The sequence below is a fragment of the Lissotriton helveticus genome, chromosome 1_2 (genome assembly GCF_964261635.1).
Source record: "Lissotriton helveticus chromosome 1_2, aLisHel1.1, whole genome shotgun sequence".
NCBI lineage: Eukaryota > Metazoa > Chordata > Amphibia > Caudata > Salamandridae > Lissotriton > Lissotriton helveticus.
Window position 1 is genome coordinate 419,843,604 of NC_136058.1, and position 27,826 is coordinate 419,871,429.

General features: G+C 48.1%; 1 protein-coding gene and 1 long non-coding RNA gene across 2 annotated transcripts in view; one reads left to right on the forward strand and one right to left on the reverse strand.

Moving 5' to 3' along the window:
• The window catches only part of LOC144807226 (uncharacterized), a 494,237-nt gene extending 480,456 nt beyond the window's left edge, over positions 1-13,781 (reverse strand). The window contains exon 1 of the mRNA XM_078673081.1: positions 13,611-13,781. The gene's annotated coding sequence lies outside the window, so the exon portion shown is untranslated. The remainder of the gene's footprint in view (positions 1-13,610) is intronic.
• LOC144807318 (uncharacterized) overlaps positions 1-27,826 on the forward strand; it is a 473,908-nt gene that overhangs the window by 94,868 nt on the left and 351,214 nt on the right. The gene's annotated exons all lie outside the window — the stretch shown is intronic.

Consider the following 27,826-nt stretch of genomic DNA (forward strand, 5'->3'; position numbering starts at 1 on the left):
TTTGATTAATAGGCCAGCCCTGCAATCCTCCTAATCCTAGTCCAGGCTCTGGCCAGCGATTGCAAGACCTTCAACCTCACCTTTTTGAAGAACTTCTGTTCCCCAAATTTAAATAAAAATCCGTCCATTGGCAGGCCCGTTCCAGTTAGCATGGCCTTAAACATTCTCCCTGCTGATGAATCAGTTGGGGTTTTCAGTTGCATTCTGGAAAATGACAGCTGAAAGGCCCAGGCGTAGTATTGTATGTCTGGAAGAGAGAGCCCGCCCTTTTCCCTCCTCCTCCTCAGTTTCTTCCAGGCTATCCTAGTGGACTTGTAGTTCCATATGAATGAGTTAATCTCCTGTTGGCATTTCATAAGTTGCTTTGGCTCAAATGCTAGAGGAATACAGTTAAAAATAAATGTGAGCTTAGGTAAGATTGACATTTTTATAAGACTCACTCTCCCATAGATAGTCAGCGGGAGAAAGGTCCATGCCTTTAAAAGCGCCCGACATTCTCGGGAAACCCGATCCAGATTGACCTGGGGTATATTCCCGGCCTCCTGGATGATCTTAATTCCTAAATAGCGCATTGAGTAAATTAAGTCCAATTGTGTGTTGTTAAGATTCCATGCCATTATTTCGTACCCCGAGATCTGCCCGAATTCTACCGCTCTCCTAATTACTGTCGGGAAGGCCTGAACAGGGTCTGCCGTATAGATAAGGATATCATCCGCATACAGACCCAGACATTTCACCCATCCGCTATACTCAAAAGGGATAATATTATGTTCCTCTCTCAGTGTCTGCGCAAAAGGCTCTAAGTATAGGTCAAACAGGAGTGGGGAAAGGGGACAACCCTGCCTGGTTCCCCGTGAGATTTTAAATGGCGCTGTGAGTATGTGATTGACTAAAAGTTTGGCGGCGGGGACTCTGTACAAAAGCTGGATGGTTCGACAGAAGTTCTCACCTAGCTGAAACTTCCTTAATACTGCATCCAGATAGGGCAGGTTGACCCTATCAAAGGCCTTAGTGGCGTCTAGGGTTAATGTAGCCACGGGTAAGGAAAAGGTTGTGGCGATATCTATAGCTGCGACCAGGTCACGGGTTAAATCTGCCAACTGGCGCCCCCTTATGAATCCCTTTTGGTCTTCATGAATTATCGAGCCGATCTCGCTTGCCAGCCGTGCTGATAGTACTGCGGCGAAGATCTTATAATCGTTATTTAATAGCGAGATCGGCCGATAGGACCCACAATCAGTTGGATCCTTACCCGGTTTCGGTATAAGAACTATGGTTGCTTCACTCCACGAGTGCGGAGGCACTAACCCATTTGTGAAAATGTCGTTAAATAGCGCTGTCAATGTTGTTACTAGGACCGGACACAGAACCCGGTATAGTTCCCCGGGAAGGCCATCTAGCCCTGCCGCCTTCCCTTGCTTCAGTTTACCTATCACCTTACTTACTTCAGCCTCCGATATATCCCTATCTAGGCGTTCTGTCTGATCACCCGTTAGGGTGGGCAGTTGGATCCTGCTTAGCCATGAGTTTCTTGCCGGGGGGTCATCTTCGATATCCTTGGTGTAGATTTTTTGAAAGAACTCCTGAAAAGCGCAACCAATCTCCGTGTTAGTAGACCTAACAGTAGAGTCCCCCTCTTTTCGAATTCCACTTATAAACTTTTTAGATTTGTCTGTTTTGATCTTCCAGGCTAAGACCTTACCAGCTGCCTCCCCATATTCAAAATTCGAGATCTTACTTGCCGCCCACCTCTTCTGTACTCTTTCCTGTAATACTTTGTCCAGCTCTGATTTCACCTTTGCCCTCTCTTGTTGCTCAACCGAGGATTCCCCTGAGGTACCACACCTCCTATCCAAGCTCTCTAGTTCTCGTTCTAAATTCCTGATTTTTTCTCTATAGACCTTTCCTCTATATGAGGCTCGATTCGTAATATACCCTCTTAAAAAAGCTTTAAGGGTTTCCCATACAGTGCTAATTCCTGCTGCATCCAAATTTGTTTCTAGGAATTTAGCTACCTCCTCTGATAGCAGGTGGTCTCCGCCTGATCTAACAAAATCGTCCGATCAAATGACCAAGACGAGTGTTTTTTCTGTTGGGTGACATTCAGGGAGAAGGCAATCGCTGAATGATCTGAGAGATGAGGGGGTAGATACCGTAACCCCTTCACCTCCTCTTTGATATTGTAGCTAAAGAGAGCATAATCTATCCTTGAGCTGTGTCTATACTTAAGGTTCCTGTATGAGACCCCGGGAGCAAGCCCCGCCCTTTCTCTCCAGACGTCTGCCAACCCCACAGACGACATCAGAATGGGCCTTGATTTGGATGATCCCATCGCTCTGGAGCCAGAGGACTTGTCGAGCTTGGGGTTCAAAACGATATTAAAATCTCCCATCCATATAATAGGGTCATTCAGAGTGACTAAGGCCCCTTGTATTTTTTGAAGGTAGGACGGATCGTCTTGGTTTGGACCATAATAACCTACCAAGATATATTGTTGACCGTCTAGCTGCATTTTACACACCAACCACCTCCCACTAAGGTCCTCCTCATAGGTCAAGATCTGTGCTTTTGCTGATTTTTTAAACATAATGAGTATTCCACGGATGTTAGCAGTCTGGTTTGTGCAAATAAATTTGTCGACCCACCCCTGTGTTTTCATGATTGTTTCAACCTCATGTTTGAGTAGGTGTGTCTCCTGTAACACTATGACCTGTGCTGGGGAGTCCCTAAAATATTGCAAAATTCTATGCCTCCTCCCCTTCACTCACAGACCATTAATGTTCCAGGATAAAAATTGCACTTCCGTCATGTTATCTTTTTATTCCCCCTACCATTAACTGGATAAAACACTCTCAGAGAGTGATTGCGGTGATTGGAAAATAGTTTGGAATAATAAAAAAAAAGTATAAACAGGCTTATGAGGATTTTTTTTTCTTTGCGCCCCCCCCTTCCCTCCCCCCTCCCCTGGAAACCCCCCCTCACTTCTCCTGACATGTTGGTTCGCCAGGTTTACGTTGGTGAGTTGGTCTCTTACTCCATCAACCCCCTATAGTAACTCAGTTTACTTGCCATACTTTATAGTTTTATGAAATCTTATGTCCCCTTATTAACTACATACAGAGAGAAAAGAGAAAAAAAGAAAAGAAAAAAAAACACCCAGAGAGAGAGAGTCCCTCATTACTATTTTCACTTCCCCTTCCCTTCCTTCAATCTTCATCTTCCTCTCATCTTTCTCCCTCTCTTTCAGCTTTGATTTGAATTAGGATTCTCTCCTTGTTTTTAACTTCTGTCATAACTTTTACTCAATTCTATTGTGTTCTCTTATATTTTTTATTCATTTTTTATCTGTTTCCCATTCTTCTCTTTCCCCATTAGGTATAAAGGCCCATGGGTTTTATTCCTCATGATTTTTTTTCCAATGTTATTTCCCTTTTTCCCCCCTATATTTATTTATGTATTTATCTATATATTTTTTTTCTTCATTTTCCTTACGTTTTTTTTCCCTCGCCTTCCCTCTGTTCCCTCCGTTATCTGATTAAGACCAAATCAGACAGATCTGACAAACTTGAGATTTATTTTTACGAGTTAATTTTTCGCCCCCTAGCATTAGCGCGGAAATTTTAAGGTTACTCATGCTTATTTCCCAGCTTGTGAGTGCTCAGAAATGGAGATAATTAGCTCATCTGCTTCCCTAGGGGAACGTATGTTGTACATTTCGTTATTGTACATAACTTTTAGGAAGGCGGGAAACCTCATTTGTACAGTAGCCCCCGCTGCCCTAAATATCTCCATTCTTTGCCCCAGCTCCCACTGTCTTTCGAGAGTGACTTTCGACAGGTCCGACCTAACCTCAAAGCAAAAATCCGGGGCTTTCAATGATTTTGCCCTTAGGGCCAGATTGAGAATCTTCTCTTTCAGGGAGTATGTCAAGAAGTTCAAAAGTATTTTCCTTGGCTTTACTCTCCCCGCATTAAGGCGAAACGGATCCCGGTGGATTCTCTGAATGTCTTTGGCTAGCTCTTCCTCTGTCTCTTCCAAATTAAGGGCACTTTTTAATAGAGACACCACAAAAGTCTTGAGGTCTCCCCCTTCTTTCGCCTCTGGGATCTTTAAAAGACGTAAGTTATTTCTTCTGGAAAAATTCTCCAGAGACTCGACCCTGTCTCTCATCTCATCCCCCTCCTTCCTTAGGGATTGAATCCGGGACTGTGCTGCCTCCAGGTTAACTTTTAGCTCCCCAACAGATCCTTCCAGACTCTCAGTTCTCTCCGAGAGCCCGTCCACTTTCCGCTCCAAGGTGTCACATGCTATCCTGATCTCACTCTGGTTTTGTTTAGATTCTGCGAAGCCCATCTTTATCTCCTCTCTCATGGCAATAAGCAGGTCCTCCAGGGGGGTCCCTCCCTGCTCCTTTTCAGTATACGTTATGTCCCTCTCTGTTACACCTCCTGCACATTCTACAGCTACCCCCTTGGTAGCCTCTGTTGACAATGTACTCACCACAGGTGCAGGTGTGGGTGCTGACGTAGGTATTTCTAGCGAAGCCCCACCTGGACCTCCCAAATCTGACATCTTCTGTGTGAAACACCCCGTGGGCTCTGGTCTTTGTATAACTGGGCTATGGGTCACCTCCAACACCTGTGGTAGTACCTTGAAGTAATCACGCAACGAGGGTGTTATTCGTGATACCAGGGCCCCCTTACGTTTACTCCTCGCCTGAATAAAGGACTCGGGACTCACTTTAGCCCTCTGCCTTGTTTCCCAGATTCCACCTGCGCAATCAGTAATCCCTTTGACTTTCCCCCCCGCAGCTTTGCTGTGCCCGTCAGTCAGCTCAGGGTTAATGTCCTCACAGCACTCCTTTGCCCCTACGCCTTCTCCCCTCCTCCTTCCTTTACCACCTCTCTTCTTCGGGGGGGGCTTTCTTTTTTTCCGCTGGTGTTGATAGTACTAACGGGGGACTGCCGTGGATTTATTGGGGATTTTAAATCGGGGAATGTCTTTAAACTCCCACCTCCCTGCAGGTCATCCGTCCACCCCCTCTCCTTACTGACTCTGTTGCTGTTGCTGCCACCACCGATATCGAGCTCGCCAGCAGAGGGTTCAACAGCCCTGGGTCTCTGCCTTCTCTCCTCTCCGACTGCTTCTGCTTTTGATTTCAGCCTCCGTGCAGCGTCTTTGACTGCCTCGAGTCCACTGTCCTTGTCCAACTGGGTCCGGGGGGATGCGAATATTGGGTGGGTCTTTTCACGCCCTTCTCCCTGTCCCCCGAACTTAAGGCACCCGTGAGCCGCCACCCGGCGTCCTTGTCGCAGCTCCACGGCTGCTCGGAACCACTGCTGCAATGTGAGGGGAGGGGCGGGCAACGCCGGAGCAGAGACCGCGGCCAAACACATCCGCGCCTGACCGGTAACTACGAAGAGCGTAAAGTATTGGAATTCCAGGCGCTCCCAGGGACCTAAGGCAAGTTATTCACAGGTATTTCTCCTAGTTCAAGCCCGATGGAGGAGAGACCATCACCTCCGTGCGATATGCTCTAACTCGCGGCCGCCATGTTTTTCACCCAATATCAATCCTGTTAGTGTTTTAAAAGTGCCAAGTGCTTGGGTCTTCTGTCCAAGGGTTGTGTCTGTCTCTCTGACACGATGTGTTGTGCCAGCATCTCTTGTGACAGTGTGTGTGTCAGTGTTATCTGTCCCAGTGCCCCCTGTCCTAATGTGCATGTTAGTGTCTCCCTATTTCTGGGACCATCGACGTCTCTCTTTTCCGAGTTTGGGTGTTGGTGTCTCTGCCACTAGTGCAAGGGCCAGTGTCTCACTGTCGCAGTGATCTCCCCTCCTAGTGTGTTTCAGCGTCTCCATCGATCAGCGCACTATTGTGCGTGTCAGTGTCTGAAAATATACTTCTTCATTAGAGCTTTGAAGTGCATGCCGTGCTTGACGCACAAGCCCGACTTAAAAAACAAACACAAATAAAGCATGAACAGTATAGATGTAATTTGTTTTACTTTTTTGTAAATCGCTTCTGTTTTTTAAGTGCAATGGGATAATTGAACTTAAAGTGGCTCACTGTAAGGCTATTATGTGTAACAAATGGGGGCATCTAATAGCTGTGTTTAGAAACTGCAGTTTCACCCAGGAAAGAAAATGTACTGGAAGCATTTTTAAAAGGATAACCATGTTTGACTAAAGGTTTTGAATGTTGCGAGTGTTTTATAGCTAGAGTCATGGCACACAAATGCTTCCACCTTCCCTCTAAAATCATCTTGTTAAGCATTCTTCTGTCGGAGCAGCTGCGACTTGCCAGAGGTGGTGTGGGAATGGATGCCCCGGGGAGATGAGGTGATTTATGGCAACCATAAAGCGCAGAGCTGCCGCTCTAGTTACAGAGGCTAATCCCACAAAGGAGAGTCTCCAGTTAGCAGACGCAGGGGGTTATCTTCAAAATAAATAAACAAACTCGGCACACTGCAGGCGATTCAAACAAGTGCCAGCAAAGTGGAGGAGAACTGTAGTTAGGCGCCGCTGCTTCTGGACTACACAGAAGTTAGCATAATATCAACAGCCAACAGAAAGCAAGATAACAAAAGCATTGCCACAGGTAAACCAATCGCAAGAGGAAAAACAAATTACATGGAGGTTAAGCCAACATACAAATTACTTTAGTCTTGCTGAGACAGCGCATGCGCTGCCTTACACGAGACCTAAATATTTTACACACACAGAAAGACACACATACATTAAGAGTAAGAAATACGATATGGCACTGTAAATTTCAACGTGACTTAGTATCGTCGTGCGCAATAATGCGGTACGTGTCGGCATGTGATACTGAATTGCCGTTTTGAAATTATGGGGTACCGTGCTATCACTTCGGAAATAGCAATGTGGTCAATTGGTGACTTTAGTGCTAATGAAACATGGAAAACAAAAAGACTCAGGGCCAGATGTATCAAGATACCCTTTTGCGATTCTCAAATAGCGATTTTTTGAGAATCGCTATTTGAGAATTGCAAAATGGTATGTATGTAGAAATTCGCTTTGCGATTTCTTAAAATTCTACGGGGAAGTGAAGTAGTCTATACCTTGTTCCTCTCTCTTCCTTTGATATTAATTAAAATTAAATTTTGAACATTGGGGGAAAAAACAGCAGTGAGGAAATACAGGCGGGAGAGAAGAAGAAGAACGCGTGTATGACACCGGTAAGCAGCAGGGGGAGGGGTAAGAGAAGCGAACTCGCCCGAGAGCCCACGCATAGCTCTTATCTTAGATGACTGTGCCAACAACCACTGTGAAAACAGAAGAGGGCAAAAACACCTCCCAGCACAAGACTTAACTAAGGTGCGAGACCAAGGAATTAGTAACTGTTTAAGGAGTAGACATTTTGTAACTGAAAACAGTGACAACACAGAGTTTAGCTCAGTAAAAAAGAACCCAGTCTTAACCCCCATAACCACTATAATCAGTAAAATGGGAGATAAGCAGGGGATAAACAAAACCAGAGGGGGGGACCACCACATCATTATCTTCTAAAGCTGTGCAAAACAGACAAGGAGTGAAAATTAAGGTTACTCCCTCCCTTCGCTCCCTTTTTAAAATCCCGGATAAACAAATTTCACCACTATGACAGCTAGGGGATCTAAGGAGGAGTGTGGGAACAGAGTCTGCCGTGTCAAAGGTATGCAAGGTGTAGCACAATTATCCGGGAGCAGTGGGATAGACACGTACAACAGATTTCAAGTTTTAACTATGGAAGGGCCAAAGGAAGTGATTGTGACTCCCTCAACACCCCCTCAGGGAAGACCGGAGAAAGGTGCAGAAACAAATAACACAATACTCTAGAACATCACGACTAAAAATGAGAACGGTGAGGACGCACCAGGTGGTATGTCAGGCGGTATGCCAGAACAATGCACACAAGCAGGGATGGGGAACCTATTGGGATCTCTAATTCAAGAGATGAGAGCAAACTTTGCCAAATCAGAAAGGAATCAAGAACAGATTCAGGCAACATGCGAGGCGCTTAAAACAAAAGTAAACTCATTAATGGACTGAGTACTTGTGGTAGAAGCAACAGTAGGGAAACTTTGAAAAGAGGTCACAGATGTCAGGGAGAAGTTTACACCTCAAAAACAAATGAGAAGGAGCTAAGAGATAAGATTGAGTCGCTGGAAATAACGAGAGAAGAAATAACGTCTGAATATTAAATATACCACAGGGATTTTGTGGAAGTAGATTATAACAATCTACTGGTGCAGGGTCACCTTTCGTCCACGGGTTCTTAACAAGAAAGGAGGAATCGACACTGGAGCGAAGTACAAACCATAAGTCATTTATTTAGCATTCATGAATTGGGCCTCATCCGACAAGCACCATAGAGATACTCAAGGAGAAAGCACATTGAACTATGGTTACATGGGTTTTTATAGCAAAAGATCACAAACAAGGGACGCCCAGAGGTAAATAGAGCTTTGGGAAAAACACACAAAGGAGGTAACAGTAAGAATTGCCAACCTTGGAGCCTTGTGCAATTGTTGTGTCCGGAAGTAAACAAGCTATGCTATCTGGGTTAACTTTACTAAAGACTTTACCACTGTCTGAAAACCCTTGAGCAGGCGCCAGCGGTTCTTTTGCGCTGACTCTGCATGTTTACACAGCCTACAATGCCCCAATCTAGATTCTTTACTCATGTTTATACAGATGCAGTGTCAAGGATAGAACCGAGCTGGAAGCAGGGAAGAGGTGAAAAAAGGATGAGGCATAGCTTCATTAACAAGCATTTGAAATGCAATAGGTCTCGCATTAGGAAAGTGTGAGCTATTGGTATTGTAAATGACACCTTTTTTTAATATGTGTTGGCTTTGAAAATATATAAATTAATAGCATAGTTATTCACAAAGCCAATAGTTTACACTTTCCTAATGCAAGTCCTATTGGCTATGGCAATGCTTGTTGGTAGCAAGCCAGGACAGTGCTGTTGTGGTGCTGAGTGATGATGTGGTTGGGCTGAGTGATGTGGTGGTGTCCCCGAGTGATGTGGTGGTGTCCCCGTGTGATGTGGTGGTGTCCCCTAGCGATGTGGTGGTATCCCTGAGTGATGTGGTGGTGTCCCTGAGTGATGTGGTGGTGTTCCCAGAGTGTTGTGGTGGTGTCCCTAAGTGATGTGGTGGGTTCCCCGAGTGATGTGGTGGTGTCTCCGAGTACTGTGGTGGTGTTCCTGAGTGATGTGGTGGTGTCCCCGAGTGATGTGGTGGTGTCCGAGGATGATGTGGTGGTGCCCCTGAGTGGTGCTCCTGAGTTATGTGGTGGTGTCCCTGAGTGATGTGGTGGTGCCCCTGAGTGATGCCCCTGAGTGATGTGGTGGTGTTCCCGAGTGAAGTGGTGGTGTTCCCGAGTGATGTGGTGGTGTTCCCGAGTGATGTGGTGGTGTTCCCGAATGATGACGTGATGTCCCCGAGTGATGTGGTGGTGTCCCCGAGTGATGTGGTGGTGTCCCCGAATGATGTGGTGGTGTCCCCGAGTGATAAGGTGGTGTCCCCGAGTGATAAGGTGGTGTCCCCGAGTGATGTGGTGGTGTCCCCGAGTGATGTGGTGGTGTTCCCGAGTGATGTGGTGGTGTCCCCGAGTGATGTGGTGGTGTCCCCGAGTAATGTGTTGGTGTCCCCGAGTGATGTGGTGGTGTTCCAGAGTGATGTGGTGGTGCCCCTGAGTAATGTGGTGGTGCCCCTGAGTGGTGCCACTGAGTGATGTGGTGGTGCACCTGAGTGATGTGGTGGTGTCAATGAGTGATGTGGTGGTGTTCCTGAGTGATGGAGGGTGGACTTGGAGGGTGAACTTGGAGAGTGAACTTAGAGAGTGAACTTGGAGGGTGGAGTTGGAGGGTTGAGTTGGAGAGTGGAGTTGGAGGGTGGAGTTGGAGGGTGGAGTTGGAGGGTGGAGTTGGAGGGTGGAGGGTGGAGTTGGAGGGTGAGGTTGGAGTTGGAGGGTGGAGTTGGAGGGTGGAGTTGGAGGGTGGAGTTGTAGTTGGAGGGTGGAGTTGAAGGGTGGAGTTTGGAGTTGGAGGGTGCCGTTGAGTGATGTGGTGGTATCCCTGAGTGATGTGGTGGTGTTCCCGAGTGATGTGGTGGTGACCCGAGTGAAGTGGTGGTGTCCCCGAATGACAAGGTGGTGTCCCGAGTGACGTGGTGGTGTCCCCGAGTGATATGGTGGTGCCCCTGAGTGATGTGGTGGTGTGCCGGAGGGATGGAGGGTGACGTTGGAGGGTGGAGTTGGAGAGTGGAGTTGGAGGGTGGAGTTGGAGGGTGGAGTTGGAGGGTGGAGGTGCAGTTGGAGGGTGGAGTTGGAGGGTGGAGTTGGAAGGTGATGGTAGAGGTGGAGTTGGAGGGTGGAGTTGGAGGTTGGAGTTGGAGTTGCGGTGGAATTGGAGTTGAAGGGTGGAGTGGGTGGAGTTGGAGGGTGGAGTTGAAGGGTGGAGTTGGAGGGTGGAGGTGGAGGGTGGAGTTGGAGGGTGGAGTTGGAGGTTGGAGGGTGGAGTTGGAGGGTGAGGTTGGAGGGTGGAGTTGGAGAGTGGAGTTGGAGGGTGGAGTTGGAGGGTGAAGTTGTAGTTGGAGGGTGGAGTTGAAGGGTGGAGTTGGAGGGTGGAGTTTGGAGTTGAAGGGTGCCGTTGAGTGATGTGGTGGTATCCCTGAGTGATGTGGTGGTGTTCCCGAGTGATGTGGTGGTGACCCGAGTGAAGTGGTGGTGTCCCCGAATGACAAGGTGGTGTCCCGAGTGACGTGGTGGTGTCCCAGAGTGATATGGTGGTGCCCCTGAGTGATGTGGTGGTGCCCCTGAGTGATGTGGTGGTGTGCCGGAGTGATGGAGGGTGAAGTTGGAGGGTGGAGTTGGAGAGTGGAGTTGGAGGGTGGAGTTGGAGGGTGGAGTTGGAGGGTGGAGTTGGAGGGTGGAGTTGGAGGGTGGAGTTGGAGGGTGGAGTTGGAGGGTGGAGTTGGAGGGTGGAGTTGGAAGGTGGAGTTGGAAGGTGGAGTTGGAGGGGGGAGGTGGAGGGTGGAGGTGGAGTTGGAGGGTGGAGTTGGAGGGTGATGGTGGAGTTGGAGGGTGGAGTTGGAGGTTGGAGTTGGAGTTGCGGTGGAATTGGAGTTGAAGGGTGGAGTAGGTGGAGTTGGAGGGTGGAGTTGAAGGGTGGAGTTGGAGTTGGAGGGTGGAGTTGGAGGGTGGAGTTGGAGGGTGGAGTTGGAGGGTGGAGTTGGAGGGTGGAGTTGGAGGGTGGAGTTGGAGGGTGGAGGGCGGAGTTGTAGCCATCATGATCACTCTAAAATACCCGGAAGTCGAAATCACAGAAACGCCTAGTGCTGCGGAGGTGATCCCAAAGATTGGAAAAATCATGCCGACTCACGGTCTCATCCAGGAACTAAGGACTGACAATGGGCCCCGCTTTCAAGGGCAAGAGCTAGCTACCTACCTTAGCGGCCTCGGCATTCACCACCGGAGGATCACCCCACGATGGCTGCAAGCAAATGGAGAGGTGGAAAGGTTTATGCGGACTTTAAATAAGGTAATACAAATCGCTCATAACAAGGGTCAGTCTGTAGAGTTTGCCATTTTCACATTTCTACAAAGCTACCGCCAGACCCCCACACCACCATGGTGGTAGCCCCAGCCCATCTCCTCATAGGAAGAGTGGTTACGGACTCCATTCCACACCATCCCCAGTGGCGCCCTGTTGCACCAGATGACAGTTGAGTGGATGTGAAACGTCAGAGGGCTCATGCTCAAGTCAGTCACAGGCGGCGGGTGAAGTCCCCGCAAATTGAAAAAGGTGACCTGGTGCTAATTAGAAACCGCTTAACCAGTGGCAAGTTTTGGTTGCCGCACGAGAAGGACCCATCGACTGTGGTCAAGGTCAAAGGAACTTGAATCATTGCAACCCGAGGGAGAGAGAGACTGACTCGAAATGTATCGCATTTCAAAAAGTACCAGCCTGCGGTGTCGGAGCCCGAGCCAGCCCGGTCGAGGCATGCCCTAGCGTGATGGCATCGGCTGATGCCAGCCAGGACGGATGGCGGAAACGCCACCTGCGGAGAGCAGCGGTGATCAGGTAACTAGGTCCTGACTTGTGGAGAAGGAGCAGTGAGTGGAATGCTGGAGGAAGATTGTGGTCACTCTGGGACCGATCGAGGTGAGGCAACACCTGAGGCCGGAGGCCGTGAGGTCCCGGGGCGGGGCCCGTCCCAGCATCGTCTACGGGAGAATCCAGAACCCTCTCGCCGCCTGCGGGACTACTTCACGTAAGACTTGTTTATTATGCGCCTGAAGCTGATGTGACCGGCCATTTATGGCTAGGCGCTGTTCAGCTATTAATATTGGTCTGATGTTTGTTGGGGAGGAATGTTGTGTCGTACCTGTGACGAAACAGGCACGTAACGTGAGGGTCATGTGGCCCAATTAAACACCCATTAATACCTCCTGTGGTTATTGCAAGCCCTAGGCCCCAGCTTAGCCCCCCAACAGTGTCGGCGCCGACACAACTGTAACCACACACATCTCCCTTCCGACACGCGATGAGTGGATTACATAAACACGACAATAATGAATGAAAAATACACGGCATGCATAGACAAGGTTTGCTATGTAACCTCTGGACTCCTGGAAACCTAAACAGACACCAGGGACATCACCTGGGATCACAAACTCACCCACGGGGAACGGGGTTACATAATATTAATCCACATTTGTAAAGCGCACAATCACCCGTAAGGGTCTCTAGGCGCTGGGGGCCGTCGGGAATATTAAGGGGCAGATTTATGTTAACTGGCGCATCCCCAGGGATGCGCCAGTTAATGTGCGCCACAGTGCGCCACAGCTCCGCCACCCATGGTGCGCCGCATTTACAATGCAGCGCACCATGGGGCAAAAACGGCACAGATGCGTGACGCATCTGTGCCGTTAAGGTGGCGCATTGCTGGAGTTGCGTCACAAGCGCGACGCAGCTCCAGCAAGGCTCGGTGGTGCCCCATCTTAACAATGCTGCGTCAAGACCTACGCCTGCTTCAAGCAGGCACAAGCTTTTGACGCAGCATTGGCCTGAAAGTGACTGAGTGAAATCTTATAGATTTCACTCAGCCACTTTTGCGAGGCGCACCTGCCCCGGAACGCCCACCCTGCGCCAGAACGCCCACAAGCGGCGCAGGGCTTTCCAACGTGACGCATCTGCCTAGATGCGTCACGTTGTAAATCGTTCGTAGGGATGCGCCACGTTTACGCTGCCTTGCGTGACGCAACAGCAGCGTAAACGTGGCGCAAGGGCCTCATAAATCTGCCCCACAGTGAGCTATTTCCCAGAGTCACATGGTGCTGGGCTGACCTGGAGCCGGGGATCGAACCGTGGTCCCCAGATTCCAGCGTCAGTCGCCCTGGCCGCGGCGCCACACCTCTCCCTGGACTTGGACCTGTTTGACCAGATACAATAACCGCCCTGCGAGGCCATGACGTCCATTGCCTCTCTTTTGTTCTTCATAAATAACAATCAAAAAAGTAACATAAAATCCAATACAAATATTATTATTTTTTTTAACCACACACACGTGGTTGGGCGCTTTGAGGACACCTCACCTCTGCTTGAGCTCCGGTCCGTGGGGGCTGCAGGGCCCGGGGAGAGGGGGCACCGGGGGCCCGGCTGCCCGTGAGGAGTGAGGTCCGGTGTGTTATTCCTCCCCCCACGTGACGCGCGCGCGCAGCGTTAGGGAGGGCCTCGCGCCGAGTATGGACTGTGAGCGGCCTTGAGCACGGCGCGCAGCCTGGAAAGAGGCCAATCCAGCGAGGACACTCAGTCTCACTGCGCCTGCGCAGAGGAGAGATACTTCTCCCCATCGAGGGCCAATCCAGCGAGGACACTCAGTTTCACTGCGCCTGCGCAGAGGAGAGATACATCCCCCCATCGAGGGCCAATCCAGCGAGGACACTGGGTCTCACTGCGCCTGCGCAGAGGAGAGATACCTCCACCCATCGAGGAGCTGTGGCGCGAGGCGCCTCGTGCTCCGTGTATCTTATTCATTGTCACTGTAATTCAAGGCTTGTTGCGCAGTTGTAATGTAATCCACAGGCCCTCTTTATTCCGTGGTAGGTATGTCTGTCCTCAGCGCATGCGCAGTTGTAATCCACAGGCCCTCTTTATTCCGTGGTAGGCTGTGCCTGTGGCGTGTCTGTCCCCAGCGCATGCGCAGTTTTTCATTTAAGACCCTCTTTAATCCACGCTCCGCCGGAAAACCGTGTCTGTCCTCAGCGCATGCGCAGTTCTCATACACAGGCCCCTTTCAATCCGCGGTAGGCTGTGTCTGTCCTCAGCGCATGCGCAGTTGTTCATTTATGGCCCTCTTTAGTTCAGTCCTGGTGTACACAAAGGCCTCGGATAGCTCAGCAGGGCCAGCGAGGGTGCCAGACCCACAGCAGGGAGCACAGCACTCGTATTAAACCCCAGGTGAGGCCATGAGATAGAAAGATTGAACACCTAATTATTGTATAGCCATAGCTGCCAAGGTTTCCCATTGCTATGTGTGGCATTTTCATAATTTCAGTGTAATTATGAGTGACACTTGCTCACGAGCAAAATTAAGTGCATGGGAAGAGCTAAATATTCGAAATTACAGCCTTTTTTCAATGGGAAGCACTACAATATCTGGGAACTGCTAAAAAACCCTACAATAAAAGGCAAAGGTGCTGATACCAATTAGACAACTGTTCAGGGCACCAGTATCACATTGTAGCAATCAGAAATGTAATAGCAATTGTGCTTGTCTGAAGTATACAACTGTGGAGCATGATGAGAGTAGGGTGTTCATTATCCACATATGAACACTTCCTGGAGTTGAATAGGAGGCCAAAAGCAGCAGAAACCCTCAGTGAGCGAGGTGGCTGCTTATAACCTAGCATGGGTATAGCAGCAAGGCACGTGACCTCCATGGACAACGAACAAGTGTTTTATCCAGTGAATATGCAGTGCTCTACAGTCAGTTACAACACTTAAATTAAAATCATCAAAACATGTAAGCCGAGCAGGATGAAAGAGTCAGTCGCTCACGAGATAACATCCATGTAGGAGGAGGTGTTCTTTTGTGCCACTGAAAGAGTGGAACGTTATCTGCAAAAACTCTCACAAGATTCCCTCCAACAAGAAACACAGGCAGAAATTATTCATGGCTGCACATACAAGTTCTCAAAATGTTTCATATTCTCCATTGCAAAAACCAAATTAAATGTTTGAATGGACCCATAGCCACATAAGGAGGAAATCAGTAAAATCAGGCATTATCTTTTAAGCTGTTTTAGATAGAATGCAATTTGCAATGGATACAGTATTAAAATGTGCAAAAATCATAAAGGTAAAGAAATTATCATTGAGCACGTCTTATACACTCATGCCATTTCACTTGTTTTAACCTACTACGATTAAGTACATGTTGCCGATATCAAATTAACACATAGGGGGCATATTACCAAGCAATAGCGATCATTATCGCTATTGATTGGTTAGAGACAAAAATTTACCGCTGAGCTGCGGCGATTTTTATCGCGAATAAACCTTGGTATTACCAAGGTTTATCGCAAATGCGATAAAAAACGGCCGCAATGCATGAATATCGCTGAAAAGTCAGCGATATTCATGCATTACCGAGCTAATGCTCTTAGCCATGTTATCCACCTCCCATTGGATAACATGGCTAAGAACAGCTCAGGGCAGGTGTTAGCTTTTGGAGATATTCGCGCTTAGCGCGAATATCTCCAAAAGTTGGTAATAGGAGATAGCGATGAGTCGCTAACATCTTGGCACGCCCACTTTGCATGTCATTAGTGATAAATATCACTGACATGCAAAGTGGGGCCCAAGATGGTCGCTATCTCCTACTAGCTGTCGCTAACTGGTGTTAGCGACAGCTAGGTAATAGGGAGATCATTTTATCTCTGCTTTCTTGGCCTTTAAAGCCAAAAAAGCGGAGATAAACCCCCTTGATAATATGCCCCTGGGTTCAATGGCTAAGTCTAATATAGGTGACTTACAGCCACAAATCGTTAGTTGCCTTCTAAACAAGTGGCATCGGCTGTGGAAGATGAGCACGGTGTTAATGCACTTGGCTTGAATTGGGCAACAGTTAAAGGGAGTGGATACAAGTCAGATAGAGGGCATTAATACCGAGGCGTTAATAACTCCAAACAGGCCTCTAAGACTTCCTCGCTCCTTTCCTAGCATTTCAGATCTGCTACTTCACTGCCTCTTCCTAATGTTTTAGTGCATTTCACAGTTTCTTCAAATATGTCTAATTTGCTATTTTTCAGAGCTGGACTGGGGCTGAAAATAGGCCCGTACTCCAAACTAAAAGTGACCAAGTAGCAAATCAAATAGTAAAAAATAGTGGCAGACATTTGCAAATCGGGGCAGTTATGGACTTGTAAAGAAAGACACACGGTCTTGGTGATTTTGCAATGTATGGGAGGGTACACACTTTTACGCTTGCTGCAAGGGATGTTTATCGTAATATCTGAGAAATCAACAGCACCTAACCAGTCAACTAGACCATGTGAGAGAGGGGCTATGGAGAAATGAGTGGCCCACAAAAAAATATATAAAACTGTTCCACAATGTTCAGGAAATGATAAAAATGTCAAATTAACACAGGGCACAGCTGGTGACTAACCTTCCTGCTGCCATTCCACACGTGCCTGGGGGCCTCAAAGCGGCCGAAGCGCTCCGATCAGATCTTGAGCTGCCACGTTTCTTGAGCCTTTGAGATGGAGGGTCACAGGCAGGTCAGTCTCCTCTCCTAAGGAGTGTCCCGCTCTGGTTGGCAGCAGTTGCGATAGTTAGGAACCCGCACACATTTCGTATTTAGCAAAATTAAAACGTTCTACCTGGAAGACTCATTTCATCCGCACCGACTTTTCCAGTTGGATACACAGCTGCACACGGTCCGTGCTGTGACTGCTTATACCGGCTCCAGCATCCGTCGTAGTCCGTGTGTTGGCTCCCATTTGCACGAGGCAATCATGCCAGTTTAACATTTCGGCGCTGCGGTGCAAGCAGACATGCCATTTGCTGCAGTTCCACTCGTCTGCCTATGCAGCCACGACGCCACGACCCCCGCTTGCGCCATAGGTGGCAGCAGCACGTAGAATATGTGCTGCCTGCCCGTCCCTGACGTCAGGCTGTGACTGTGACGCCGCGCCGGGCGGGAATGCACTAGACTAGGGTTTTTAGATACACTGTAGCTGCCTTACTGCGGTGACAGTGCTACTGGAAATGCGCGCCCGGCCGGCAAGTGACATCTGCGGGAGCAGGCGCGCACGCAAGCTAGCAGCTCTAGTGTCCAGTAGTACTTTTAGCGCTTTGTGTGACTGCAGAGAGAGTGGCATCAAATGTGTGACAATGCATTTCAGTGCGGTGATGCGGAGCACCACACTGAAATGCGTTAGTGTCACACTTGATGCGTGATACTTGACAGGACTGTATAGCTAAACATGAACAACAAGCATTGGCATTGCCAGTAGGTCTCGCCTCTGGGACCTTACATGTTTAGTTATCCAGCACAATAGCCTTGATGCAACTGATGCATGGCTAAACACGTATAAGGTCCCAAGGCGCGACCTATTGGCTAAGCCAATGCTTGTTTTCATTGGTTCCTGTTTGTGCCTTTTAGAGATGCATGCTTCTGTTTCGTCCTCGAGTCTTAACTACTCCCGCATTTTGATGATCTAGGTCACAGGTACTCATAAACATTTTCTCGGGGGCCGCAAAGTTTGATCTGTGGTGTGACCGAGGGCCGCACTGATGCAGGCGGGGTGTTAACTCTGGGATGGGGAAACAAAGCATGTATATCTAGTGGCTGCCTTTAAGAATGAAGGTGTTCCTAAAGTTAAAGGCCTGGTTACCTCCTTTTCCTAACTGCAATTAACCTTTAAATAAGTGTTTGCTGTATATGTACGTTTCTTTTTCAAGTTAGTGCTGAGTCGAGTAAACGGGAGCCCAGCGCTGCTGCTGCCCGGGGGTCCGCATGTAAAGACCAGGAGGGCCTTATGCGGCCCCCGGGCCGTACTTTGAGTATCACTGATCTAGATCCTCCCGGCGACCGCCCCAGCTACATGTGTATTTTGATGTTCTTCGAAAAGGGGACGGGTTGATCCGGGGCCGCTGTATCTCTTTTGCTCTCGGTGGTCCCATGAGAGTAAAAGCTGCTCATTCTGCTAATCCTTCCATAACTTTCCAGAAGTCTCAGAGCAGACAGGCTCGCTGAGTCATTCTTATTTACTGAGCGAGTCTGTTAAATTTTTGCAACATTTCTTCAGCGAGTCTGTTTATTCATAATGTATGGTGACAAGAGGATCAGATCAGATTCTTCCTGTTTCTCTTGCTAAGCCATAGCGCGTTCATTGGGGGAGTGGGCGGGGTAGAGCTGAGGCTGCCCTTCAAGATGCTCACACCCTGCACAGCTCAAGAAGCTGCCATGGCTTAACAAGAGAAACAGGAAGAATCAGAGAAACATACACAGGTACCAGAGAGTACTAACTGAGAACTTGCTTCTTCGCACAGTCTTTTTTAGCCAGAGTATTTTGATTGATTCAATGTATCGCTTTTAAAATTACTCTGAAAGCTTCTAAGACAATCGCATTTTAAATTTTAAGCTTTTTGAAACAAATGTTTTTTTTAAACTGAAATTGAATTGAATGCTTCTCACTGTGGGGAAGCCTGACTTACGTCAAACAGTAGAACGGGAGCTGGGCGGGGCAGGACCAGTGAGCACAGCTGAGGGGACTCGCCCTCGTGGGGAGCGAGGAACAGGTCAGCGCTCTAGTAGTTAAGCCAGTGGTTCCCAAACTTTTTTGACCCGTAGCTCCCTTGACCTAATTGGCAGTTGGCTGTGGCTCCCCACCGTTTTTTACCCGCGCACCGGGGTGCCGTGGCACCCCTTTGGGAACCACCGGTCTACATGAAGAATCAAGCCTAGGCGTGATGAAGGATTCAGAGAGTAGCCATCACTACAGGGCATAAGGTGCCCACTCAACACTCTCCACCAGGCCTCTGACCCTGCACCCACCCAACGCTCTCCACCTGCCCTCTGACCCTGTACCCACCCAGCGCTCTCCACCAGGCCCCTGACCCTGCACCCACCCAACGCTCTGCACCAGGCCCCTGACCCTCCACCCACCCACCCAACGCTCTCCACCAGGCCCCTGATCCCGCACCCACCCAACGCTCTCCACCAGGCCTCTGACCCTGTACCCACCCAGCGCTCTCCACCAGACCCCTGACCCTGCACCCACCCAACTCTCTCCACCAGGCCTCTGACCCTGCACCCACCCAGCGCTCTCCTCCAGACCCCTGACCCCGCACCCACCCGCCCAACGCCCTCCACCAGGCCTCTGACCCTGTACCCACCCAGCGCTCTCCACCAGACCCCTGACCCTGCACCCACCCAACACTCTCCACCTGGCCCCTGATCCTCCACCCACACACCCAACGCTCTCCACCAGGACCCTGACCCGGCCCCCTCCTTCGCAACGCTCTCCACCAGGCCTCCGACCCTGTACCCACCCAACGCTCTCCACCATGGTTCCTGACCCTCAGGCTCCAAACTCAGAAAGGGACGTGGTTTAGTGGCTGAAAAGACAATTAGGCAAAAATCAGCACTAGTAATATGGAGAGTTAATACTAACTAATCAACAATGGTCTCCAGTAACAAGGAGCACTTACTTATGCAGTCGTTCATATGAAACATCCTCCACACGGGCCAGTGCCAATGAACATAGTGCCAAAACTCAGGCCACTTGAAAGCATTTCACCTATCCCTGCACAGGAGCAGTGCTCACATACAAGGTTCCAAAGTCCAGGTCACGCCTTGGCACTCCAACCATTCATTCACAAGTGCTAGTGCCCCTGTAGTGTACAATATGCCAAAACCCAGGCCATTAGTAGGCTCCCCACCCACACGTGCAGTGTCCGGTACCATGTGCCACAACACGTGCCACTTGTAGCGCTCCACCCATTCATCAGTGTGACAGTGTCTCGGTACAATATGCCAAAACTCATGTCAACGTTTCAAAGTTCAAAGTTTGTTTTTATTGCACGATTATTTAAAATCATTGCAATATGCAAAAATACGAAAGACAGTAATAGAAACATTCGAGACTGTTAAACACTAAAACTAAAACAATAAGTGGGTGGGAAGGAAAAGTAAAAGGACAAGGAAAGTCAAAGATCGATTACTTGCAAAGAATTAAATTCAGGCATTACACAAAGGGAAAAGTCATGGAATTAATTTTGGTCATGAATTTAACAAAGCGGGTCGCCATTTGAGGCGAATCCCCCCTCATACATTCCTCAAGTGCTTCTTGACATGTCCTGATACCAAGAAGGCGCCAAATTGGTCTCAGCCAGAATATTCTTTGTGGCCGCAATTAGTGGCAAATGCACAAAATGTGAATTAAGTTTTCCTCTCCCCATTTGCAAAACCGGCATTGGGAAGAGGCTCCTATCTTATATCCTTGCCCAAACTTGTATGCTTTCAGCGGAATTAGGCCAAATCGGAATCTCATTAGCTGGTGCGTAATATACAGTTTCATTGCTGATGCAAGATAAGATGGAAGAATTTTTGGAGCATATAATTTGGCGGCCCAAGTGCCATGGGAGAGCTTAAGCACCAGTTGTGTGTCCGATTGGTTTGAAAGGATTTTTGCTTGCTTAATTAAGAGATTTCCTTTCGTTTCATTGGGCAGAGAAGAAGACCATATATCCCCCGCTTCGAGCGATTTGAGGCAGAACGTTAGATATTTATTCCATGATGAAGCGGGGTTTTTGAGGACCAGCCATATACAGCTCTTTAACGTATGGGAATTTGCTTGTTTCGCTTTTAGGCAATATATAGCGAATCTTGCAGCCATAATTCAACGCATGGAGGATAGAGAAAATTCTTTCCGTATTTGGGCATGGGAAGTCGAGTTTGGCAATCGAAAGACCCGGCGGTAACATGATGACTGCGCTCTATCAAGCCAATTATTCAGTTTGTCCTTAAAGATGATTGCTCCAAAAGTAATTGTGGGCAGAAATTTTGCGTTAATCAGTTTTATTAATGGGACAAAATCCTGAGAATGTAGGGCGTTCTTTGTTCTCAAAAAGACTCCCTCTAGACGGCGAGCCACTGTCAGCATCTCAGTTATATGCACCGAGCATCTACTTTTGTGGTCAATCCAGACACCTAAGTATTTGTATGTAGGGACAGTTTCCAATTGCTTCCCCTCTATGAACCACAGGAGCTTTTTTGTGTTCGTAGGTGATACTGCCATCGCCTTGGTTTTACCTACGTTTATCTCGAGCATATTGTTTTTACAATACTGGGCGAGAGAATTGAACAGCCTTTGGAGGCCCACCTGAGTTTGGTCTAGCAGAATCGTGTCGTCCGCATACTGCAGAATTTGAATTTTGCTTTGGCCAATTCCTGGCGGGAAGGCTCTTGATCCAGTTAACCATTCCGGAAGGTCAGCGAGGTACAGATTAAAAAGTAGTGGAGCAAGGGTGCACCCTTGTTTAAGGACTCTATTTGTAAAAATTTTGTTAGAGGTGGTCCATTTTGATGTTACTCTGACCTTGACCCATGTGTCCGTGTGAAGGGCTATTAGCGCATTTAATAGTTCCCGCGGAATTCCCCATTTTGACAGTTTTCCCCATAATTTGGGACGGCTAACGCTGTTGAATGCTTTGCGGAAATCAATAAATCCCATGTACAGGGATTTGCCTTTTGCAGCTATGGTAGTCTCCATCAAATGGACTATCGAAATCAGGTTGTCTTTGATGTGGCAGCCTTTTCGGAAGCCAGTTTGACTAAAGGGGATTAGATTATTCGATTCCACCCAATTTGTAAGTTCTTTCAACAATATGCTTGAATAGGCTTTCCCGTCCACATCGAGTAGAGCTATCATCCGATAGTTATCGGGATCAGAGCGGGAACCTTTTTTATGGAAAAATACTAAAAGTGATCCATGCCACTTACGCGGGATGGTACGTCCCAGTATAGCATCTTCGAATAGCGGAGTCAACAGCAGAGCCCATTTTTGTGCAGCAGCTTTAAAAACCTGTGTTGGAATTCCATTGGGGCCTGGAGCGCCCCCAGAGCGCATTTTCCTTATTACCGCAGCTATTTCTTCGGTTGCTATCTTGATAGGACTTGGCGTGTCTTCCTCCTCGACTTGCTGGTCTAGAGTTAGTTGAACGCCCCTACTGCCAGTTGGTACGCCCGATGTTGTATACAGCTCTTTGACATACTTCTCCCAATCAGCGGGGGAGATATTAGTAACAGTCGGATGTTTGGCAGCTTTGGATGCCTCGTTCACCCAATTCCAAAACTTCCTTTGATCCTTGGTTTTAATTATCTCGAAGGCTGCCGCCCAATGACGCTCTTCTTCCTGTCTTTGTAAGGCGAATCGGGCCTTCCTATAGACTTTTCTAGCCGCTGATATGTCGTTCTTCAGAGATTTATGTTGGCTTTCGCTGTACTATGGGCTCGTTGCAACTTATTTAGTTTACTCTTTGAGAGAGTTACAGCTTGTTTTTGCTCCAGCAAGATAGTCGAAACCGGGAGCACCTGTGGAGGGCTACTTGTTATTTTTAATGCCAACTGGTCTCTGAATTTACTCAGTCTTGTTTCCCAGGAGGGACCTGCCAAATACTCAGCCCCATCTTGGCAATGTTCGGAAATAAGATTATCAATCTCTGTTTCAAGTACTTCACAGTTCTCCTTGGACCATCTCAGTTTTTTTACCTTCTGAAGGTTTAATTCCCGTCCAATCAGGGGAATTATTGGGCGATGTTGAGGCCGAAGGGCGATGTTACATACTAAGATGGCATGATCGCTGTCTGCAGATGGCGTTACCGAGAACTGGTGCACCAGATAAAAGGCGAAAAGAGATATCCAGATGTAATCTAAAGTAGCCATGCGGAAAGGGGATATATGGGTATAGGCTGCAGGATTATCGGTGGGAAATCTTCCATTAAGAGCACGCAGACCAGATTGATTTAGTTTTGTTGCAAGTCTCATTCCGCCAACTTCCTTCCGTTGGTGTTGAGACTTCATCTCCGGAATTGCCCACTCTTCATTTCCTAGTGCTATTTGGAAGGATTGACTTGGGTCCGGGTCCATTAGGTTACAGTTGAAATCTCCCATTAGCAACCACAAATCATTTGGGAATAGAGCTTCCAGATCCTCTATTATGGGAATCAAAGTGTTTAAAGTTGCCTCCCGGCGAGTTTTTACAGGGTGGAGATAGATGCAACCGAGGATGATTTTTTCCTTATTTTCCCCTTATCGTGGCTCTTGAATTCGATACTGAGAAAAATATAATCGCCCTTCCCATTATAGAGTGTCACTAATTTTGCGTCCAGTGAGTTCTTTACGGCAATCAACACGCCCCCGGATGCATGGCCGCCTACTGCAGAGGGAATAGCAAAGGATTCGCATGTAGTGAAATCTTCCCAGATGGTATTCTCCAAGGCCCAAGTCTCTTGGATCGCAAGGATGTCGTTTAGCTCCTGGAGGTCCTTAATTGTGCGACACATTTTCTCTTTGGTTAGGCCCCTAATGTTCCACGAGCAAATGTTTAAGCATCAAGCTTTGTCATATTTTGATTTACCTTCTGACTGACTTGCCGGTGTACTACCCTAAGGCCTTAGAAAGCCAGGACCAATCATGAGATTTATTTAATTTAAATATGCACTTGCGTGGACCGCCTTCAGCTGTGGTGATTACTTGAAGTGGAGTGTCCATCCAGGGTGCTGCTTTTAATTCCTGTCTTGGGCCCCGTAGCATCGGCTGTTGTTGCTGTCTTCTCCTTTCCACATTTAAGTCAGAGCCCGTATTGTTGGGCAGCGGGGTTTCAGTTTTTTTTTTTAAGAAGGACGGATAGTTGAGGGACGTATAGGAACTTACTCGAATACCCCATTCACTCAGTTGTTTTGAGTTTTTAGCTAATATTGCCGCTGGCTCCGGATTGGTAAAAATTACCAGAGTGGACTCATTTTTTTGGCCCCAGGCTGGGTCAATAAAAGCCACTGTTTCAATGTCTGCTGTGTTGATGTTTTCTAAGCCTGGCAAATTCTGGCAGAGTTTTAGAACGTTTCCCCTATTGAGGATGTCCCATTACCCTGGGATTCATATTCTGGATAGAGTAGTACTTTTTTGCTCTGTCGCTGTAGAAGGCTAGGTTCCTGTATATTAGTATTAGCTTTATGCATATGTGGCCGATTGGGGGCACCAATAGGCGGATCTGTTTGGGGCTTTTCCCTGACATGATGTTCTAGGTGTTCTAAGACAGTTTGCTTTAAAGTCAAGGGGTGGGTACTTATTAACTGAGCGCTTATAGCAAATTCTTGAGGGGAAAATATTTTATTGTTAGGTCTGGCCTCCTCTTGTGCGGCCCCTTTGTTGGTTTGGCTTTCGTTTTCTCTTAATGTTGGTGTTTCTGTGTTAGAGATTCTTTTTATTTGCCCCATGCCTTCAGCAGTGGGCATGTTTATTCTGTTTGTAGTGGTTGAAGAGTTTTTAGTGGCAGGTTTAATGGACTTTTCACTTTGAGACGGATGGTTGCTACAAGGCATTTTCATATTGCTGTTATGTTTAGGTGCTTTTTCCTCCTTTGAGTCTATTGTTTTCTGTGTAGGGTATTGAGTTGGTTTTGATTTTTCAACAATGCCTTTGTGGGGGACCATTGATTCGTCTAGCTCCTCCACCTTGTTTGACGAAATATTCCTCCCATTTGTTCCGAGCCATTGTATTAGTGCAGTATTCTTTTTATTAGCTTTATTTAGTTTCTTCAGTTTTTTCTTATTTTTTCTCGACAGCGTTGTACCTTCCTTCAGGACTTGCTTGGGCTCGCTTAAAGGCATAGGAAAGTTTGTTGCGACAAAGGCTTGATCAGGAGGAAGGCTTGTTGCGATATTTAATTGTTGCTGGACCTGTTTTGAACTGTTAATAATATTACTGGGGCTAGCTAAGATGTTGAAAGTTGTTCTAGATTTCACTGGTGTTACATGGATTTGGGGATTGGAGACAAAACTAGTTTTCTGCTGAATTGAAGTACATACTTTCTGCGATTGTATTTGTGGCCTTGTCTTTAGATCTTCAATTAGCTCGGACATTATTTCAGGCAGAGTCTCGAGTTTTTTTATCAGAGTCTCACAGATGCAATTGGTATGCGTATTGTTTGAATGTGGGGTGATGTTTGCTAGCAGTTCCTGGTTTAGGTGTGCTGTGGACGCATGATTTTCACCCACGTTGTTTTGGACCCTTCGAATCAGTGAATTTAATTGTTCAAGTTTTTTGTCAATGCTCATTGTGGTTTCTTTCTCGGGGTCATTTGCAATGGCGAGGCTATTAGCATGCGATGTAACAAAGACAACAGACGATGGCGTAGGTGATAGCGCAGATGATAGCGCAAGTGGTAATTTAGTTGTACTTGACTGCATCCAATGTTCGTCTGGGATAAGGGGGGGAATGGGTAATAACCGGGGAGAGAGAGGAAAGCTGTCCTGTACATTCCCTAGTTTGGTGCCGGGAACCAAGGCAGTGGCTTGACGATGAACAGTTATTTCTGGGTACAGAGACGGTAGGTTAGAGGGGTCAGACGAATTTATAAGTTGCTGCTGTATTTTCAAGGTCTTATTGCATGCTAATTGAGGTGTTACGCTATTTCCTTGGCCAATCTTGTAAAAATGCTCTCGAATGTCAGTTATTCCGCTAATTTTCCCTTTTGATATGTGCGGAAGGCGGGCCGTTAACGCCGTTTGCACAAAGCCTCTGCTGAGACTGTTTTTGACCTTTTTATCCTCAGGGATTCCCATTGGGGTGCTAGGAAAAAATTCTGAAGCCTCTTCCATTTGTTCCGCTTGCTTTGGGCAAAATTGAGAGGGGGATTGGCGACTGCAACCTGTCGCCTGAGGATATAGCAGTTTTGATTTCTGGCGCCTGGCAGACTTGTGAGGGCGGTGTGTTGGTTGCAGTAGAAGGCAGCTCCTAGTGCGCATTTTAGTCGGTGCATGGTTGGATTATGTATAGGCGTCAGTCAGTCCAACTGGGTGGTTTCAAATGCGAGAGCTGGTGACAGCCTAGAACTTGACAGCTGAAGCTGATGGGGAGTGAGCGGATCACACAGGGGGAGGCCACCGGCGACATCAGACCTAGTCGGAACCGCCTGGCCTTCATACCCCGGGGCTCTTACTTTACAGCTGTCTCTAACGGCAGCTGAGCTCACTATCTCTCACCAGCGGCCCCAGGAAGACTTTTTTTACTGGAGTGAAGCTGTCAATGTGGCTGTCAATGTGGCTGGCTGCCGCTGTAGCAAGTCGCAAGTCACGAATGCAATTCGCCAGTACAAGTTTAAGTTTAAGTTTTTAGGTGAGCAAAGAGGTGCGGGACGCCAATCTATCGGGGTTCTTCGGCTCTTGGCTTGCGTGCTCTATCACCCCACCCTTGCATTGCTTTCGCTGGCAGCGCGACTAACCTCTGATATTGGGCTCGGCGCTTCCAGCGTTGTCTCCAGCGGTAGTGGTGGAATGAAGGGGGAGCGCAATGGCATCGGCGCTAGTGCAGCCTGCAGTGGCTGTCTCCTCGGTTATGACTCCCCTTAATTATGGCTCCTCATACACGCTGCGACCGTAGTAGTCCATGATTGCCCGTACTATATTGGTTCCTGCAGCCTCGAACAGTGAAGGACAGCGAATGGAGCAGGCAGTAGTAGGGGCAGCAGTTAGTGCCCACTTTTTGCCGCTTTTTTGCCCTCTCTTTAATCAGTTTGATGCTCTTCTCCCACCCTTCCCCCGCTCTGCTTTCTCTCTCGCCGGGGGGGGGGGACACAGCAGCAGAAGAAGCAGAAGAGGCAGCAGCAGCGGCAGCGGCCGCACCCAATGGCGGGTCGGTTTTCTCCCCTCTTATCTATCGCCGGGGGGGCGGGAGGGCAGGAGGAGCAGCGGGAGCGGCAGCAAAGGCAACAGCGAAAAAGCAAAAAACGAACAGCAGCAGCAAGAGCAGCAACGGCCGCGTCCGATGGCGGCGGCGTTTACTGGCATCCTCGCGGAGACTCACAACTCACAGGTGCCCTCTACCGTCCACAGCGTCAACAGCATTCAGAATGCAAAGCAATAACTCTCTGAAACACGCTTCTGGCGCGCCTAAGGCAAGCCCGCCTGCGTCCGGACACGGTCATGGGCAAGGAACCATGCCGGATTCAACCCAGAAAACGGTAAGCTCATCACATATGATAGAGCATTATTACTCTCATTGAGATACTCCGGTAGAGTCCAATGTGAGATTACTCTAGCGCCTACAAGCTTGATAGGGAAGAAGATGTCATGCCCTCTCTGCCGGACTAAGTTTAACTCAGGCAAGATTGAAGGGCAACTACAACTAGATAGGCCCACAAGAAATGAGCAATGGGAAATGGGACTTATTAACAGTAGATCCTTGCCAGCACACACCACCGAAATCATAATGCTAATAGAGAATGAAGAACTTGACATTCTCTTCGTTACTGAAACGTGGTTGAATGACTGGTCCGCCCCGGCATAATCCAAGGACTAACCCCCGATTTCCTTATCCAAAGGCAAGGCAGGATGGGAAAAAGGGGAGGCGGGGTAGCAATCATTTACAAAAACGACTAAGAATGCATGATATCGTCCGTTGCCACCACCAACAGTGAAACTGTACAATTCAGCCTAAAACATCGGCTAATAACTCGTTTTCAGGCACACTGCTCTATAGACCCCCAGGACCCCCCACTCCGTTCCTGAATGATGTGTA